The sequence below is a fragment of the Bidens hawaiensis genome, unplaced genomic scaffold (genome assembly GCF_021521415.1).
Source record: "Bidens hawaiensis isolate Kalapana, Puna unplaced genomic scaffold, B.hawaiensis_p1.1 tig00001842_1, whole genome shotgun sequence".
Lineage (NCBI taxonomy): Eukaryota > Viridiplantae > Streptophyta > Magnoliopsida > Asterales > Asteraceae > Bidens > Bidens hawaiensis.
In genome coordinates, this window is record NW_027491102.1 from 545756 (window position 1) to 565834 (window position 20079).

General features: G+C 34.5%; 1 long non-coding RNA gene across 1 annotated transcript; it reads left to right on the top strand.

Annotated features, from left to right (window-relative positions):
* The first annotated feature begins 13147 nt into the window (after window positions 1-13147).
* Window positions 13148-13868, top strand: LOC143597867 (uncharacterized). The gene is made up of 3 exons (XR_013147009.1): window positions 13148-13280; window positions 13397-13508; window positions 13593-13868. It is a non-coding gene; the product is annotated as an uncharacterized LOC143597867 (long non-coding RNA).
* Window positions 13869-20079: the final 6211 nt, after the last annotated feature.

Genomic DNA, 20079 nt, shown 5'->3' on the forward strand with positions numbered 1-20079 from the left:
TATCTTAGGTGTGCCCGGTTCCATACTTAGTCATTTTTGAGGAGGCTGAGAAGATTCCAATCTTCAACTATGATCAGTTTTGGGTCAAAACTTGACTCAACAGAAACACATTGAAGGTGTTGAGGCAGGGGTCCCAAGGGATCAGGAGGAACCTCTTTGGAACCTTTACACAGGCGGGGCATCGAATGAAGATGGGAGTGGAGCAGGACTCATTCTCATCAGTCTTGAAGGTATAGAATTAACATACGCAGTACGATTGGACTTCCCCCAGCACCAACAATGAGGCTGAGTATGAGGCTCTGCTAAAGAGACTTGAGGATGGAAAGAAAGATCAAGGCTCGACGTATCAAAGCTCATGTTGATTTGTTACTAGTAGCCAACCAAGTCAAAGGGGATTATGAGTCTAAGGACCCCAAAATGGTGGAGTACCTAAAGAAGACGAAAGAGTTACTGCAAGGTTTCAAAGAATCTGAGGTCATACACATCTCTCGGGGGCTCAACAAGAAGACTAATGCTTTGAGAAAATTGGCATTCGTGGCCTTTGATCATTCAGCAAAAGACGTCAATGTTGAACGATCAAGCAACCATCGATACTGGAAGACACGGTCGCCCACATATAGACCCCCGAACCAAGCTGGATGACCCCGATCTTTCAATACCTAGAAGAAGGGGTTGTACCTGAAGATAGGCAGGAAGCATGTAGGTTGAGAATTCGAGCTCTCCAATATGAGATCATTGACGGAGCTTTATACAGGAGGTCCTACTTGGGACCGTCACTCAAGTGCATAGGCATGAAGAAGCCGAGATGTCATACGGGAAATCCACAAGGGAATATGTGGAATGCACATGGGGGAGAAAATGGTAGCGGCCCTAGCCGTGAGAACCGATTACTATTGGCCAGCCATGTTTCTAAGTGCTCTCAAGGAAATACAGAAGTGTGGCAGCTGCCAAATCTACGCCCCAATAACTAGACAACCAAAGCTCAACCTTGTGCCAATCAGCTCATTTTGGTCGTTCCAAAAGTGGGAATTGACATAGTGGGTCCTTTTCTCGAAGGATCGGGGAAAGCTAAGTTTTTAGTGTTGCTGTTGACTACTTCACCAAATTGGTGGAAGCGAAGCCTCTAGCCACCATCACGAGGAAACAAGTGAAAAGGTTTGTCTGGTAAATTATCGTATGTCGTTTCAGACTTCCTTACACCATTGTAAGCGATAACGGAAAGCAGTTCTCGGGTGGACTCTTCAGGGATTGGTGCGACCAGCTGAAGATCAAGCAAATCTTCACATATGTGGCCCACCCCCAGGCGAACGGACAGGTGGAGAGAACAAATCAAAGCATCGTCGAAGGCATAACAAGCCGACTAGGCAGGCAGTGAAATTCATGGGTGGACGAGCTACCACATGTTTTATGGGCTCATCAAACCCTGCCCAAGGTAAGCAACATAGAAACAGCTTTCAGGCTGACCTATGGGACGGAGGCCATGATACCCGTCGAGATAGGATTACTGACTAGCCGAACACAATTGACCGAAGTAGAAAACGAGAGTGACCTCCGGCTGAATCTAAACTTCGCAGAGGAAAGAAGGGAGGCGGTAGCCAGGAGAGAAATTGAGTACAAGAAAAAGATGGAAAAGTACTACAACTCAAGGGTGAGAGAAGTCAAGTTCAAAGTGGGGGACTTGGTCATGCGAGAAAACGAAACAAGCAGACAGGAGGACCAAGGAAAGTTAGGGCCTCAGTGGGAGGGGCTATACCAAGTCATATGGGTTGGAGAGAAAGGTTCTTACAAATTGGCGTACCATTCGGAGGAGGAAGTCCCCAGGACTTGATACGCGATGAAACTGTGGAAATATTATGCTTAAGTCCCCCTGAGGGACGAAACCAAAGGGATAAACACGTTAGGTGAAGGCTAGACATTTTGTTATTAAAAGCAATGTGTCCCCTAGATGAAACTCAAAAATTTAACAATAACCTCTCCGGGAAGGCATTTACACAAGAAAACTGATTCGATTAGTGTTCTTTTTGTAATTCACATGTGTAATGCAACATGAATTCAATAATAAGAAGTTTTATTCTAATAATGTAACAATGACCTCTCCGAGAGGGCACTTATCACATCTTTTTACATTCCCACACCATAACAAAACAATCCATCACAATGGTGGAAAGAACTACTATGAATGGTCCATAACAACCCAAAACTGCTTTCTCTCCGAGAGAAAACTTTAATTGAGCTCATAAGTCACCAATAGTTTTGTACCCTCATGCCAAAAAAGGCATGTGGAAGTCCTCGCCAATAGGCTACCTGGTTAACCAAAGCAACTAATGAAGTCAAGAGACTCTTGAAAAGATCCTAAACATACATGATGAAAACACAACATAATCATAACACGACATCCAGCCGGCCCCAAGGGAATAACATAAACATACAAAATAAAGACCCATACGGGGTCAACATACCCAAGTGTCCATACAAATATTAAGAGTTTAAAAGAAAGTTCATAAAAGACGGTAACACCACATGCTTCGTTAAGACCCCGCACCTACGGGTAAGGAGAAGGATGGTCGACCACTGAAAATAAGGCCTTTATCTCAGGCACCGATATCTCGGGAGTAGTGGAGAGCTGCTTCAAGATCGGGGGCTCATAGGCATTGTAAGTTGTAAACGCTTTTTCAGCTTCGGCTTCAGCAGTCTATGAGAAAGAGGGTATCTCAAGGATGGGAACCCCTAGGCCATGGTAATCATAACCTGCCTGCAAACCATGCTGGAATCTATAGGCAAAGACAGCCCTGTTCAGAACGTCTCGAGCTTGGCGGGTCTCTCGACATGACCTAGCCAGTTCATACACCAGTTTAAGCCCCACCATCACCATCCAAACCCGATCAGCTTTGTCACCATCACTCTCCTGCTGCAACTTCTCACACTTCTTGCGAAGATCCTCAATCAGCTGGTCCTTCTGAGCTCGAGTCCCATCAACCTCATGCTTTAAGCTTTCATGTGCCTTTTGTTCTTGCTTGAAAGCGGTTTCCAACTAATAATGCAACTAGAAGCAATCAGACAGGCCATGAAGAAAAAAACCATTTTCTTTTCGGGGGAAAACAAACAAAAAATGAATAAGAGAGACACTCACCTCATCGAATTTCTTCTGGTCAGCCTGAGCAGCAACACATTGAGCCTCCAGCTCAGCAGCTCTCCCTCGAGCTCCCAGGAGATCAGCAGATAGTTGAGCAACTTGGTCTTGAGAAGCTTTCATATTGGCTTCCAAGCCGGACGTTTCCAGATCCTTTTCCTCGGCTAGAACAATCTTCTGCCTCAAATCCTGAATTCTCCGCTTGTTTTTATCGATCGTGTGTTTCAATTTCTCAATCTCCTCTTGATTTTGACGCAAGATCTGATCAGCATCAATGACGGATTGACGCGTGGCGGCCCCCAAAGCCTTAGCACGGTAAAGATGTGTTCCAAACTCACCCACCAAGTCGTCCACACTCAAGGAATGAATGAGCTCAAAATCCATTGGAGGAACAACCTCCGTAAGAAAGTCATGTGCTTGTTGAGGGGTATACACGGAAGATCCCGCATCCAAATTCCACTTGGGTAAGGTTATATATTATACTCTAATGGCTAATAATATCTTTTTCCGGCAAGGTTTTCCGAAATTGTTTTATATTTATTTTAATTGTTATATGATTTTGTAATAATCTCTTTAGGTTGTATATCAAAATCCAAGATTGAATTGATATTTTGAAGTTATTACGGTTTTCCGGTAAGATTTTTGTTTTCTGTTTTTGTTTGTATTTAATCTCTATCTCTCTCCCTATCTCTCTTGGCTTACTAACTCCACCATCCACCATATTCTATATTCCGGTAATGTAAATCGAGATTAATCGTTTTCCGGTTAGGTTATATATTATACTCTAATGGCCAACAATGTTATATGATTTTCCGGCAAGGTTATATCTATTTCCGGCAACATCATATTTTCTTCCGGTTATTGTAGATCTAACCTTTTTATCTTTGTTTTCATTGTTAACTGATTTTTTTAAAAATCAGTTTAGGTTCTAAATCAAAAACGTCGATGAAGCTAATATTTCTACGTTTTTATGTTTTTCCGGTAAGTTTTTCCGTTCATGTGTTATACCTATAACAATGGTTGTTTTATATTTATTTGAAGTTTTATATTTTTCCTGTTTTTTTCTTTCACATGTTGTTCTTCTAAGTTCTAAATAAAAAGTTTCATCAATTGACATTATCATTATTCTTTTTCCGGTAAGGCCAATAATAAATTGTAAATCAGTGGTTTAACATTCCATAACATGTAACATTACCGCGACTACTTTTTTTTTCTAAAACGATTACAATTTCGAAATTTAAATTCCAAATTTAAGTTAAAGTTGAAATTTGTAAATGGTTGGAATATTCCATAACGTCTAAACTTACCATCATTACAATTTATTATTTTCTAAAACTATTTGATTTAAAAAGTTTAAATTTCCAAATTTAAATTAAAGTTGATTTTTTTATTTAATTGCTGGTCAAACGTTAAGTTGGTCAAACATTTTTAAATTGCCTGGTCAAACATTAAAGTTGACTATTAACTTTAAGTTGAACTTTTTAAATGGCTGATTAAACAAACATTCATAATGTCTAAAATTTATTATTTCTAAAACGATGTAATTTAAAATTTATAAATTTCCAAATTTAAATTAAATTTAAGTTTTATGAATTACTGGGTAAATATTTCATAACATGTAACATTACCACGATTAAAATTGATTATTTGTAAAATGAATATTAATATTTAATTTTCTCATTTCAGGTTATGTTCCCAACTTGATATTGTTAATTTCATGGATGGAAGATTTGTTGATAAGATATATTATTTTTTATTTAATATTGATGTATATTTTTGTTATTATTCATGTATTTATGTATTTTTCACAATTCATGTAATTTATTTGATTTTTATATAATCAATCATATATAGTTATTGGTTTTGTCCATTTAATATATTTTAATCAGAATTGATGTATTAAAAAAAACTTTATTTTTGTATCTTATATTTATCTATTTATTAATGATAATCTCTATAATTTATAATAATTATTATAATTTTAGTAATTTTGTTATTATTAATTCATTACATTTTATAATTAGTTGTTACATCTTGTTTTGACAGAAATAATAATATTTACACCTTACCATTTTTATATTTCAATATATTTGACTTAAAACATTATTATGTTACTTTATTGTAACATAAATTATATTTTTTATAAATAAGCAATTATGTTATATATGGAAAACCCAATAAATAAGTTATAAAGTTTTCATGATTTTAATTACAAGATATTTAAACTTCTTTTAAATTCGAAAATTGACCAATCTTTCAACAAACTTTTAAAGGTTTTAATACTCTCCATAATTTTAAACTCATTTCAAAATCTTTCTATAATTTTTTTAGGTTTTCAAAGTAACTGATTTGATCTTCATATTAGTAGTTATTTCTAAATTAATTAGTCATATTAGTAAAATTAAAACCGATTTGATTTTAATTTTTGTGATTTGACATTAACTAGAATAATTTATCATTTTAATATTCAAAAAACTGATTGTCAAACCAAAAATACTTGTCATAATTCTAATGTAATCTTACTTTAATTTACGTGAATATTAATTATTAATTAATACTAATATAATAACCGTGTTATTTAAGAACACAATATTCAAATTGACATAATTTCTAATAATCAATACTTAATATATCATAAATTAAATAACCGTTTTATCATCATTTATAGATATTATTCGACATATGATTTAGTGAATATTATTAAACATGACAACTTTTCATAATTTATTAATATTATTATTCTCATGAATCAAGATATTTCTAATTATTTCCATCTTTACATAGAAAACCAAATTCAAACTTAAAACTACAAAATTTAAACTCCTTTTAATTAACATATTTAAACTCCTTTTAATTTCGGAAATTGACCAATCTTTCATCAAATTTTTAATGGTTTTAACACTCTCCATAACTTTAAACCCATTTCAAAATCTTTCCATAACTATTTGAAGTTTTCAACTTAACCTATTTAATTTACATTTTTGTAACTATTTCTAAATTAATTAGTCATATTAGTAAAATTAAAACCGATTTGATTTTAATTTTTGTGATTTGACGTTAGCTAGAATAAGTTTTCATTTTAATATTCAAAAAACTGATTTTAAAACTAAAAATACTTACCATAATTGTAATGTAATCTTACTTTAATTTACGTGAATATTAATTATTAACTAATAATAAAATAATAACCGCGTTATTTTAGAACACAATATTCAAATTGACATAATTTCTAATAATCAATACTTAATATATCATAAATTAAATAACCGTTTTATCATTATTTATAAATATTATTCGGCAATACTCTCCATAACTTTAAACCCATTTCAAAATCTTTCCATAACTATTTGAAGTTTTCAAGTTAACCGATTTAATTTTTATTTTTGTAATTATTTCAAAATTAATTAGTCATATTATTAAAATTAAAACCGATTTGATTTTAATTTTTGTGATTTTGACACTAACTAGAATAATTTATCATTTTAATAATCAAAAAACTGATTGTCAAACCAAAAATACTTGTCATAATTGTAATGTAATCTTACTTTAATTTACCTGAATATTAATTATTAATTAATACTAATATAATAACCGTGTTATTTTAGAACACAATATTCAAATTGACATAATTTCTAATAATCAATACTTAATATATCATAAATTAAATAACCGTTTTATCATCATTTATAGATATTATTCGTCACATATGATTTAGTGAATATTATTAAACATGACAACTTTTCATAATTTATTAATATTATTATTCTCATGAATCAAGATATTTTTAATTATTTCTATCTTTAGAAAGAAGACCAAATTCAAACTTAAAACTACAAAATTTAAACTCCTTTTAATTAACATATTTAAACTCCTTTTAAATTCGGAAATTGACCAATCTTTCATCAAATTTTTAAAGGTTTTAACACTCTCCATAATTTTAAACTCATTTCAAAATCTGTCCATAACTTTTTGAAGTTTTCAAATTAACCGATTTAATTTTCATTTTTGTAACTATTTCTAAATTAATTAGTTATATTAGTAAAATTAAAACCGATTTGATTTTAATTTTTGTGATTTGACATTAACTAGAATAAGTTATCATTTTAATATTCAAAAAACTGATTGTTAAACTAAAAATACTTACCATAATTGTAATGTAATCTTACTTTAATTTACATGAATATTAATTAGTAACTAATAATAAAATAATAACCGCGTTATTTTAGAACACAATATTCAAATTGACATAATTTCTAATTATCAATACTTAATATATCATAAATTAAATAACCCTTTTATCATTATTTATAAATATTATTCGGCAATACTCTCCATAACTTTAAACCCATTTCAAAATCTTTCCATAACTATTTGAAGTTTTCAAGTTAACCGATTTAATTTTCATTTTTGTAATTATTTCAAAATTAATTAGTCATATTAGTAAAATTAAAACCGATTTGATTTTAATTTTTGTGATTTGACACAAACTAGAATAATTTATCATTTTAATATTCAAAAAACTGATTGTCAAACTAAAAATACTTGTCATAATTCTAATGTAATCTTACTTTAATTTACGTGAATATTAATTATTAACTAATACTAAAATAATAACCGCGTTATTAATGTTACTAAATTTCTCAATAATATATAATAAACGCGTATTATATTTTTATCCATTTTAACTAAAAAGTGTTTTAAACGTAATATAAATCTTTTAATTATAGCATCCAAACAATTTGATAGTCTAAGTCTTCATAATGTTTTTAAAAAATATTAAAAATATTTGATAATTTATTTCTTTCACATTTATATTTTGATTTCATTGATTTTGCATCATATTTTTTCACCTTTAACTATTTTCAAAGTCAACATAAAAATTTTTAATTTTTCCAAAGTTATTTGAAAATTCATTTATTGTAGAACGTTTTCAAGTTTTCCAAGTTTAACAAAATATTAATGTCAGTGATTTAAAAGTTTGTTGCAAGATAGGTCAAAAATAAAAAAAAATTTCATAATATTTTAAAGTTGACTAATTCCAATTTTTTTATATTTTGTAACTATTTTGAAAATATTTCAAAACATGTTGTTTTAGAAGAGTATCAAATTTGTTAGGTATAAAATGACGGCAAAAAAAATGTTTTTATTGATATATCTTTTTGGTTTAATGGTTTAAGTTATAAAAATATTTTATGTTGTCATTTTACTTTGTTTGTTGTTGTATGTTATTTTGTTTTAATAAAATCAAAAATTTAATAAAAACAACTTTATTAATGTTCAAATGTTACTCATTATTAAATATATTATTATGATATATTTAATTTGGATGCAATTGTTTGATTATATTTTCAGGTGGTGAAACAAAATGAGTTTCTCTTGGTAGAATGTTTGAATAAGTTGATGGTGGTTTAATATGAAAGTACATGTTTATGTCTTTTGTTGATGTTTTTTGGTTGTTCGATGTACATTAACTTATTGTAACTTTTAACTTTTAAGATCTAGACAATGTAAATGGTTAACGTTTTGGTCCGAAAGTTTGAAGAAGTATCGTGCTGCTTGAATTTGTTGTTTAAATTTATTATGTTTGTTATGTTCAAATTAACTTCCTGTAATTTGGAAGTTTTAATATTAAGACAACGTAAATCTATTACTTTTTTGTTGGTATGGTGATGTGTTAAATGACAATGTAAATCTATTAACTTTTAATAGTTAAAGAAATATTATGTTTGTTTAAATTGATGTTTAAGTTGATTATGTTTAATGACAAGTTATTCCACCGCGTGTCACGCGGGTATATACCCTAGTTATTATTATATCAATAATAATGGTATTATTATATCAAGTTTTTATTTCTATTGTAATAAAACTTTGTAGGTTACTATTCACAAATCTTGGAGGTGAAAGACGATTTGCTTCCATTGTAACAAAGCGACTAGCGTCACTTGGAGCTTTAACACAGGGTGATCGACGGTAAGTTTTTTTTTGGGTTGAATTTCATATGTATCTAAAAACTTATAAAATATCATGTATGCCCCTTTTAAATGAATTTGTTGGTTAATGACCATTTTACCCTTCTCAAATATAATACTTTGTTAATCCTAGTTTATGTAATATGCCTTTGCTTAAATCACAATTTAAGAACTCATAATTTAAATTATTCCATTCACCTACAAATGTAACTAACGTGTGGTTCATAGTTTCATACTTTCATTCGTGAATTACGGGAAAAAAATAGTTGTTTTATGTTTCAAGTTCTGACTTTTGATGAAGTTAACATGTAATTTTTGAAATACTGAAACTTTGCTTTAGTTATTGTAACATCCTAAAATTTATAATGTTGAATAAAGAAAGTTACGTTTAGTGATTTCGCGTTATTAAGTAATTAATGTCGAGTAAAGAACGGATCATGGACTTAGATTAATTGAGATGGGTTAAATGAGAATGGGCCTTAGGTCCATGGGCTTTAAGGGATATAAATATCCCCTAAACCCTAAACCATCACTCATTCCATCTTATTCTCTAACACACTCCAAAACACACACACACACCACATCACCGCCATACGGCCGGCGGCCGAGAGAGGAACAAACAAGATCCGAGAGAGAGAGAACGATTAGTTGTGATTAAACAAGTTAAACGAGATCCAAACGAGCACAAAAGGGTATGTTCTTGATCTTTAAAGTTTAAAGATCCAAGCTTTATAGTATACACGGGGTATATAAACGACCAAAAACAGTTGGGGAACGTAGTGGATGATGTTGAACCATAACAAGGGTGCTAAAATCGCCAAAATGCTTGATGAAAACCAAACCCGCGGCTGAACTGGGCAACTTCGCCTTCAAAGCGATAACTTCGCCTTCAAAGCGATAACTTCGCCTGAGGCCAAGTTCGCCTAATTGATAACTTCGCTTACGGCCAAGTTCGCCTAACTGGTAACTTCGCCTGAGGCCAAGTTCGCCTAATTGATAACTTCGCTTACGGCCAAGTTCGCCTAACTGGTAACTTCGCCTGAGGCCAAGTTCGCCTAATTGATAACTTCGCTTACGGCCAAGTTCGCCTAACTGGTAACTTCGCCTGAGGCCAAGTTCGCCTAATTGATAACTTCGCTTACGGCCAAGTTCGCCTAACTGATAACTTCGCCTAAAGCTAAGTTCGCTTAAGGTTTAACTTCGCTTAAAGCTAAGTTCGCCTAAGGTTTAACTTCGCTTAAAGTCAAGTTCGATTAGGAAATAAATTAAAAACCTAATGAAAAATGTGTTAAGACAGTTAATGGAAATAAAATTTTTCCAAGCTGACCTGGCAGCTCGACCCCAGCCAGGGGCTCTGCCCCTTGGACCCTGCTAGGGGCTGCCGCCCCTAGACCCCGCTGCCCCCGGACCCCCGTTCGTTGTGGGTCATATAAAGATAGAAATGCAATATGAGAAGTGATAGTTAATTTATACGTATACTTGTTATACAGTCAGCCGTGCACAACTGAAGAAAGGGATTACGATTAACGGTGAACGTAACCGTGTTCAGGTGAGTTCTAGCCCCATTTATGTGTTATGCTTTCGGGGCTGTGTGCATACTCGATATGTTTGTTAATACGCTTATCCTAAGAGATAAGTGTATGCCTTATGTGAATGATGTGATATGTATGAATGATTGCTTGATGGTACGTGAACGATCTTCGGATATTGCACGTACTGTCAGGTTGTATCGCTATGTATAAGGTAAGTATGATATGTATGCTTATGTGTATGAACGTAATAAAGTTAATAAAAGAAGGAAGTGATGGTTGTATGGTTGTATGGTTACGAAAAGGGTACCGAGCCCTAATAATACTCGAGGTATGATGTATAGTTGTATGGTAACGAAGAGGGAATCGAACCCTACTAATATTCGAGAACTAGGGAACCGAACCCTACTAATATTCGAGGAAAGAGGGACCAGACCCTTATAATATCTGTGATGTTAGGGACCAGACCCTTATAATATCTGTGATGTTAGGGACCAGACCCTTATAATATCTGTGATGTTAGGGACCAGACCCTTATAATATCTGTGATGTTAGAGACCAGACCCTTATAATATCTGTGATATTAGGGACCAGACCCTTATAATATCTGTGAGGTTATAGGGCGAAAGGCTCTTTAAAACGTAGGATTATGTATGTAAAGAAAATATGAATGAAAGTATGAAAGTATGAAAGTATGAATGAAAGTATGAATGAAGGTATGAATGAAAGTATGAAAGTATGAATGAAAGTATGAATGAAAGAATATAAGTTTGTGTGTATTGTATAGTGTATGATTAACTAGAACTCACTCAGCGTAGCTGACTTTTAGTATGCACGCAGGTGAGTAGGATGAGGCAGCTCGCTTGAGGAGACACGTGGCACTAAATAAGAGGCTGGCATCGAAAGACTCAAGACGTTTAAGTTTAATGTTTCGTTTATTTTGAAAGACAAAATGATGTTTTAAAACAAGACGTGTTTTGTTATGAAATGTTTTATGAAAGTTTTTAAATTCCGTGAATGTTTTAATTAACTCTGATATTTAGAACTACGTTTATGAGTAAATCCAACACGAAAGTAGGGTTACCGGTGATGGGGCCTTACAGTTATAGTAATTGTGGTTATAATAAGTAATATTATCTGTTTCTAGGCTAGCTATGCAACTCTAAACTCACAAAATTAAAATATTTGACTTTCTTAATTTTTAAAATATAAATTAAACATTTAAATTGTTTTTTATAACCAAGTTCTGAAATATAACACAATTTATTGAATTAATAAATGGAAAATACGTCGTTAAACACTTAAGGGGTGTGCATATAATATTTTCAGAATAATGTTGTTTGATAGATAAATAAAAAATTTTCAGGTTACAATAAATATGAAAATTTAAAGTTTGATAAAAATAAGTTTAGAATGGTCATATTATGAATTGTTTTTAATGAATTGCGTGAATATGCTATTTTAATTATTTTATAGGGACATATATGATAATTTTAACTTTAGGTTGGGTATATACAGTATATAATTAGCTTTCCTAAGGTTATATACAAAGTTACCTTTTTTCGGATATGTAACTTTATTAATATTGTTATAATATAATTGTGTTTTAAATTTCAGGGCTGGTCCATCTCTTAGCGTATAATTATGATAGTTTGTATGGGAGAAGGGCGTTGTTTAGGATGTATCAGGGAATCATGCAGCAGGTTCTTAATTTCTTATTCATTTTTGACTTTTTTTTCCTGGTCAAACCATTTCGCTTGATGTCGGTCCCGTTTCAATGAACCATAACTTTGTTTCTCAGGATTCTTTTCTAGTTTTGCCACCAAACTGTTCATCTGAAAATCCTGATACAATCCAAGATTTTATTGAAAAGGCAAAAGATGCTCTTGACTCTATTGGCATTATCAGAGACACATGTGTTACTTGGTTCTTTAATACCTCTTAGTTTGAAGTTTTAGATGTTTTATTCTAATAATATTAATATCTTGTTACGTTAATATGTACAGGACATAACAAGGATTTTGGAGAGTTATATGGGCACATAGTTGAGTCAGATATGCATGATGTTGCACGTTTTTTGAATCGGCTTTTAGGATTGCCACCTGAGATCCAAAACAGGTTATGCCTTTTAATATTCAATTTCCGTTTTCTTTTGTGATGCTTATATTATCATTATTTGCAGGCTGTTTGAATTGTTTATTAGCATTCTTGATCATCTCGTTTACAATGCACACCTTGAAGGACATATAGATACTGGGATTGTTGATCCGAAAGGCAACTCTGTTGAGCTACAAGGAACTCCAAAGGTTTTTATTATTATTATTATTATTATTATTATTATTATTATTATTATTATTATTATTATTATTATTATTATTATTATTGTTATTGTTTGTTATTATTGTTATTATTGTTATTATTGTTATTATTATTATTTTATTATTATTATTATTATTATTATTATTATTATTATCTAATAATCTATTGATATAAGTCATGTGACTAGCTTGACCGACCTCGCAGTGCATGCATGGCCCGAATTGTAAAGTTGGAAGATTCTGAACTGTTGGTAAAAGAATACAGGAAGTAAATGTACCTGGTGACCTGATTCTCCCAATTTGGGGAACTATTCAGAAGACCCTATCCAAACAGGTAGTATTTAAAGTTTTCTACTAGTTTTAACTGTTAATTATAGATGATTAGTTTATTACTAGTCATTATTATTTAATATTTACAATAGTTATGAGTTTGCTTAATATTGAATATAGGATCGCCCAAGCTATAGACGAGTACGTGTTATGCGTGTTGAGACAACAACAGATCATCGAAGAATTGTTGGACTTCGTGTTCCAAATTCGGCAGTAGAATCTGTTCTTCTAGGTCTCTCTCTTTCTCTCTCTCTCTCACACACACACACACTTGACGTGACTATGAAGTATGAACGGTGACTTTTATTTGTGACAGACCTAGCATGGATTCAAGACATTGTTGACTAACAGAGAATTCAGTTGCTACTTGTTAGACCATGTTGATATTAATGATGTCTAATAGTAATGATACCCGAACAGGTAAAGTTTTTGCAGTATGCTTGATCTTTTGGCATATTGTTTTTACCCGGTCTCAGTATTTTGGTAATTGTGTTTACTGAGTGGGGATTGCGATATATAGGCTCAGATGTATAAAAACTTACTTGTCTGAATGGTATAAAAAACTACTTGTATAAATGATCCACAATATCTGCAAGCAAGTTTATATAATCTGTAGAAACTACTAAACTAGTGATCGGCCCACAAGTTTTCCAAACAAAGCCCCAAGCTTGTGATCATTCTGCTCTGTTTATATGTTGGAAAAGCTATCTTATCATATTGCAGGAATTAGAATCATAACTTTTTCATTTGTAACTGTTGGATTTAATGGTCGTTTCGGGTCAAGTCAACGCGACCGACCCGAATGTGACCCGGACTGAGTTACACCGGGGGTGACGAGATAATGGCCAACTTAAATGTTAATCAGGCCCGACACAATTAATTAGATGGACATGATGATGGACTAGGCTTTGTTTTGTTAATTGGGCTCAAGCCCAAATTGGTTTAACTAGATTAAACCCTACTAATAATACTATATATACTATAAGATAATATTAATATACAACAATCTTAAAAAAAACAAAAACCCTAGCTGCTCCACCTTAATCAGCAGCCGCCGGCGCCGTTTTCCGGCAGGTCAGTTTTCCGGTGAGCTATCTCCGGCCACCATAACAACCACCACAGCTAGTTACCTTCATATCCAAGTGTTTGTGTTGCTGCTGCCTTTCCGAGCACCACCACAATCTAATCTAGCCGTGCTGCTGTTATTCCGGCCAAACCCGATATTCCGGCCAAACCCGATTTTCCGGCGAACCAGATTTCTGGAGTTTTTGTTAGTGTTTGCTGTTGTGTTGCTGTCCTGTTATTATTCTGATTCTGTTCAGTTGCTGTCCGCCACAATACTCGCCGCCGCTGTGTTTCTGTCGTCGCCGGAATCACTCCGCCGCCGTCGTGAACCACTGTAGTGCTGATCTTGCTGCCGGACTTTGATTGTGTCATTCCTAGCTGATCTCGTTAGCCTTCGGTGTCTTCCCGGTTTGTGTATGTAACATCCTGAATATTATAATGATAAATAAAGAAAGTTACGTTTAGTGATTTCGCGTTATTAAGTACGTAATACCGAGTAAAGAACGGATCATGAACTTAGATTAATTAAGATGGATTAAGGGTAATGGGCCTTAGGTCCATGGGCTTTAAGGGATATAAATATCCCCTTAAACCATCCTAAAACCCTAACTATCATTTCCATCTTTCATAAATCTCTACACACTCAAAAACACACACATACACTACACCTCATACGGCCGAGAGAGAGAGAGAGCGGATTCGAGTCCAAAAATCAAGCCGACCATTATTAGATCTTCAATATACGAGATAACCAAGCAAACCGCGACCACACCGGACGTATAAAAGGTATGTTTTGATCCTAAAGATTTCGTTCTTATAAACGTTTAGTCTTGAAACTTAGAACGAGAGTAGATAGGGTATAAACGAAACATAAAGCTGTAAACTTGATGATAAAAACGAGTGTAATGAACCCGAAAATGGAAACGGCTCGATTAATGAACCCTTAACATTAGTATTGAACGTTTTTACCATAAAGGTCCAAACTTTACGTCATTCCGGGCTAAGTTTTACCCAAACAAGGCCATGGGAATGATCGCGGGACTTGTTAACGCATACCCATGGATTTCTCGGTAAAACGATGATGATTTTGGGGATTTAGGATGAACAGCGGCGGCTGCTGCACAACTTCGCCTGGTGACAAGTTCGCCTAACTGGTAACTTCGCCTAAGGCCAAGTTCGCCTAACTGATAACTTCGCCTGGTAACAAGTTCGCCTAACTGGTAACTTCGCCTAAGGTCAAGGTCGCCTAACTGATAACTTCGCCTGGTGACAAGTTCGCCTAACTGATAACTTCGCCTGGCATATGTTCGCCTAGGGTTAACTTCGCCGAACACTAATTTCGCCTATGCTTAAGTTCGCTTAATGTTAAGTTCGCTTATTGTTAAGTTCGCTTAATGATAAGTTCGCTGGAGTTAGCAAATGAGAAAATAAATTAAAAACCTAATGAAAAATGTGTTAAGACAGTTAATGGAAATAAAATTTTTCCAAGCTGACCTGGCAGCTCGACCCCAGCCAGGGGCTCTGCCCCTTAGACCCTGCTAGGGGCTGCCGCCCCTAGACCCCACTGCCAGGGGCGCTGCCCCCGGACCCCCGTTCGTTGTGGGTTATATAAAGATATAAATACAACATGAGTAGTAGTATTTAATTGATACATGTAAATATTATACAATTAGCCGTGCACAGCCCAAGAAGGGAATAACGATTAACAGAGAGCGTAACAGGATTCAGGTGAGTTTCTAGCCCCACTTCCTTGTTATGTTTTCGGGGCTGTGTGCATACTCGATGTGATAGTTAATACACTTATCTTAAGTGGTAAGTGTATGCCTTGTATGATTTATGTATGATGATTGCTTGACGGTGCGTGAACGATCTTCGGATATTGCATGAACCGTCAGGTGGTGGTTAAGATATGATTGATAAGTATGATGAAAGATATGATGTATGTATGAATATATGATGTATGCATATTGTATATATGTATGATGATGGTACGTGAACGCTCTTCGGAGATTGCACGTATTGTCAAGGAAAGTATGTATGAACAGGTACGGTACAGTTACACGAAACAAAGGGACCAGACCCTAATAATATCTGTGATGTTAGGGACCAGACCCTTATAATATCTGTGATGTTAGGGACCAGACCCTTATAATATCTGCGATGTTAGGGACCAGACCCGTATAATATCTGTGATGTTAGGGACCAGACCCTTATAATATCTGTGATGTTAGGGACTAGACCCTTATAATATCTGTGAGGTTATAGGGCGAAAGGCTCTTTAAAACGTATGACTATGTATGTAAAGAAAGTATGAAGGTAAGAATGAAAGTATATGCACTTATGTGTGTATGAAAGAAAGTTAAGAAGTTAAGTATGAAATGTAAGAAGGTATTGTATGATTATGTGATTAACTAGAACTCACTCAGCGTAGCTGACTTTTAGTATGCACACAGGTGAGTAGAATGAGGCAGGTAGCTTGAGGAGGACACATGGCAGAGTTGGACAAAGCTGGCATCTGAAGATTTTGCTATGATGTTTTATTTTAAAAGACTATGTTTTGTTTTTAAATAACTATGAATGCTCGATAAGACAAGAATTATGGTTATGGAATGTAATGGTTTGAATGTTTATAATGTTCCGCGAATGTTTTAATTAACTCTGATATTTAGAACTGCGTTTATGAGTAAATCCAACACGAAAGTAGGGCTACCGGTAACGGGGCCTTACAGTGTATAACCGAGGTATATCGATAACCTTACCTATGGTTGTTTATTATTTATGTTTAATCGTACTCGTATAATAGTTGTAATCGGATCCGGGTTTTGGGTTTTCGGTTTTGGTTCGGGTTAATCGTTTAATCGTTCCGCTGCGTTTTTATAACTCGTTCATATCTTTGTTTATTAATATGGATTAATAATTATTGAAACGATATATTAACTAAAACGGGTTTAAAATGTTTATCCGTTTTCGTCTCGAACCACCGTTGAAACCCAACAGTGGTATCAGAGCCGCGGTTACAATGTACGAGTCGATCCCGGTTCGTTAAAACCGGATCTACATCTTAAACTTTAAATCGTTTAAAGTTTATAGATCTAGATTTATTTTCAGGTGATTTTGAGTTGGTCAAAGTTTTGTTTATTTTATTTGACCAAGTTAAAACGACCCGAAATTTTATTTATTTTGAATATGTAAATCCGGCCCCGACCTATGTGTTTGTTTGGTTGTGTTTGGTGTTTGAGCTTATTTTTGGCTATATGGTTGGTTCAAAAGTTGTAAAAAGTTTATTATTTAATTTTCGGTTTTCTTTGGCCATAAAGATGGTTCAAATTTGTAATAGGACATATTATTGTTAGTTTATAAATTTGTAATTTAGAAGACGCGAAGATAACCGAGGACGAGCTCGAGGACCTTTTGGAGTTAGTGGGAGTTCAGACAAGACGACGGGATGCACGGAGAAGTCCATACTTGTGGTTGTTTGTGTTGTGAACCCCTTGACCCGATCGGTCTCCCTAATTGGCTCTAGCGAGACCGATCACCTTTTGGCCCTAAGGATTTACATATTTTTGTTATATGCTATTTGTGGTTGCTTGGTTTGTTAATAATAGGATTATAATATCACCAACCTAATACCAAATAAATTTGAAAAATAAACATTTTATTAACCAATTATGTTTTGAAAATTAAAAACGTTTTGATTTCCAAAACTAATATGATTATTTTAACTTAAAATTGGTTAGTCATATCGCGACAAACTTAGTTTTAATAGGTTACCAAAAACTAAGTGTCCTGAGAGATGAAAGGGTTCATCTATTCGTCCCGATAATAAATACAGTAAAATTTGACTTTTACTCTATTTGGTAATTTTAAAATTAATCCCAATTTAAAACCAATAGTTTATGCCAATCATACTACAAGTCACACTTGAGGCATACTGCGAAATTTCGAGTGTTTGGAGCTACAGCACCGCACTTGTTTTCTAGCCTATCCCATCAAGGTGAAAGCACTTCGTTGACACATCCGGCCCTTTCACACGTCACGGTACTAGGACAACTATTACTTTACTCTCCTGTTACGTGCTAAAGCTGTCTGGAGACTTAAAGTGGGCAAAGATGAGGCTAAACGTATCTATATAGACAATCGTTGTCTCTATAGGCCTCATAACCGAGAGTTGTGCTCTATCACAATTGACAATCGTTGTCGGTCTGCCTAACCACTTATTAATGTTGTGTGCTACAGCTGCCTTTAATAACTGGAAGCCAGATTCTCATACTCCTAATTAATTAATGTTATTGGGTCATTAATAATAGGACTACAACGTCGAAAATACTAATTAAATTTACTTTTGCTTAATTAATCAGATGTCGTCAAACGAAATTTCACCCTACGCCCTTAAGACTATCCTTGAGAAGGATAAACTGAATGGTACCAACTTCATCGAATGGCACCGCAACTTAAGACTTGTTCTCACCATGGCAAAGCGCCTGTATGTTCTCGATGGACCTGTTCCAACCTAGCCTGAAAACAACACAGCCGCTGCACGAAAAGTTCTTGACAAGCATAAGGATGACTCGGCTGAGGTCTCCTGTATTATGCTAGCCACCATGACTTCTGAGCTTGCTAAAGGCTTGGAAGACTTTGGTGCCTATGAGATGCTTGAGAAACTCAAGGGCATGTTCCAGAAACAAGCCCGTCAAGAACGTTTCGACACCATGAAACAACTCATCAGTTGCAAGATGGCAGAGGGATCTCCCATCAGTGCTCATGTTTTTAAGATGAAGGGGCACATCGATCAGCTCAAGAAACTTGATTATCCCATGCCCGATGAGATGGCATCGGATTTCATTCTCAACTCTCTCCCCAACTCATACGACCAGTTCGTAATGAATTTCAACAGGAATGGTTGGGTGAAGACAGTGCCGGAGCTTCATAACATGCTCAAGACGGCTAAGATGAACATTCCTTCTAGGACCAATCAAGTTCTAATGATTCGATCTGCTGGTGTCAAGAAGCCAAAACCAAAGAATCGGGTTTTTAAGGGAAAAGGCAAGAAGAAAGTTACTGTTGCTGCCAAGGTTGCCACCAACACTAACAAGGTAGTTGCAAAGAAAAAGCCGCCGCCCTTTGAGGAGCGCAAGTGCTACAAATTCAACCAAATAGGGAACTGGATGAGAAACTGCCCCGAATACCTTGCTGAGATCAAGAAGAAGAGAGCCAATGGTGAAGGCTCTTCTAGAGGTATTTCCATATACGTTATTGAACTTTTCACTGTCTCTAGCAACACATGGGTATTTGATACCGGATGTCGTTACCACATCGTTAATGTCTTGCAAGAGCCTGAGAAGTGGAGGAAACTGAATAAAGGCAGCATGGAACTCATCGTTGGAAATGGGAAGAGAGTACCAGTTCTGGCAACTGGAGTATTTCATTTTACTTGTCCATCTGGCCTAGTTTTTCCTTTAAATAATTGTTTGTATGCTCCTGGCTTGACCAGAAACATCATTTCAGTTTCGTTGTTATTTGAACAAGGATTTAAGTATGTTCTTAATGGCATGGCTATTTCTGCTTACTTAAATGATATCTTTTATTTTAAGGCTAAACCTCGAAATGGTATTTTGAGATTGATGTTCAACCTGACAATGATACTTTTCTATGGCATTGCCGACTTGGCCACATAAGCAAGGCAGGGGTTAAAAGACTCCAATCCGAATGGATTCTTGAATCCACAGGACCAGACTCTT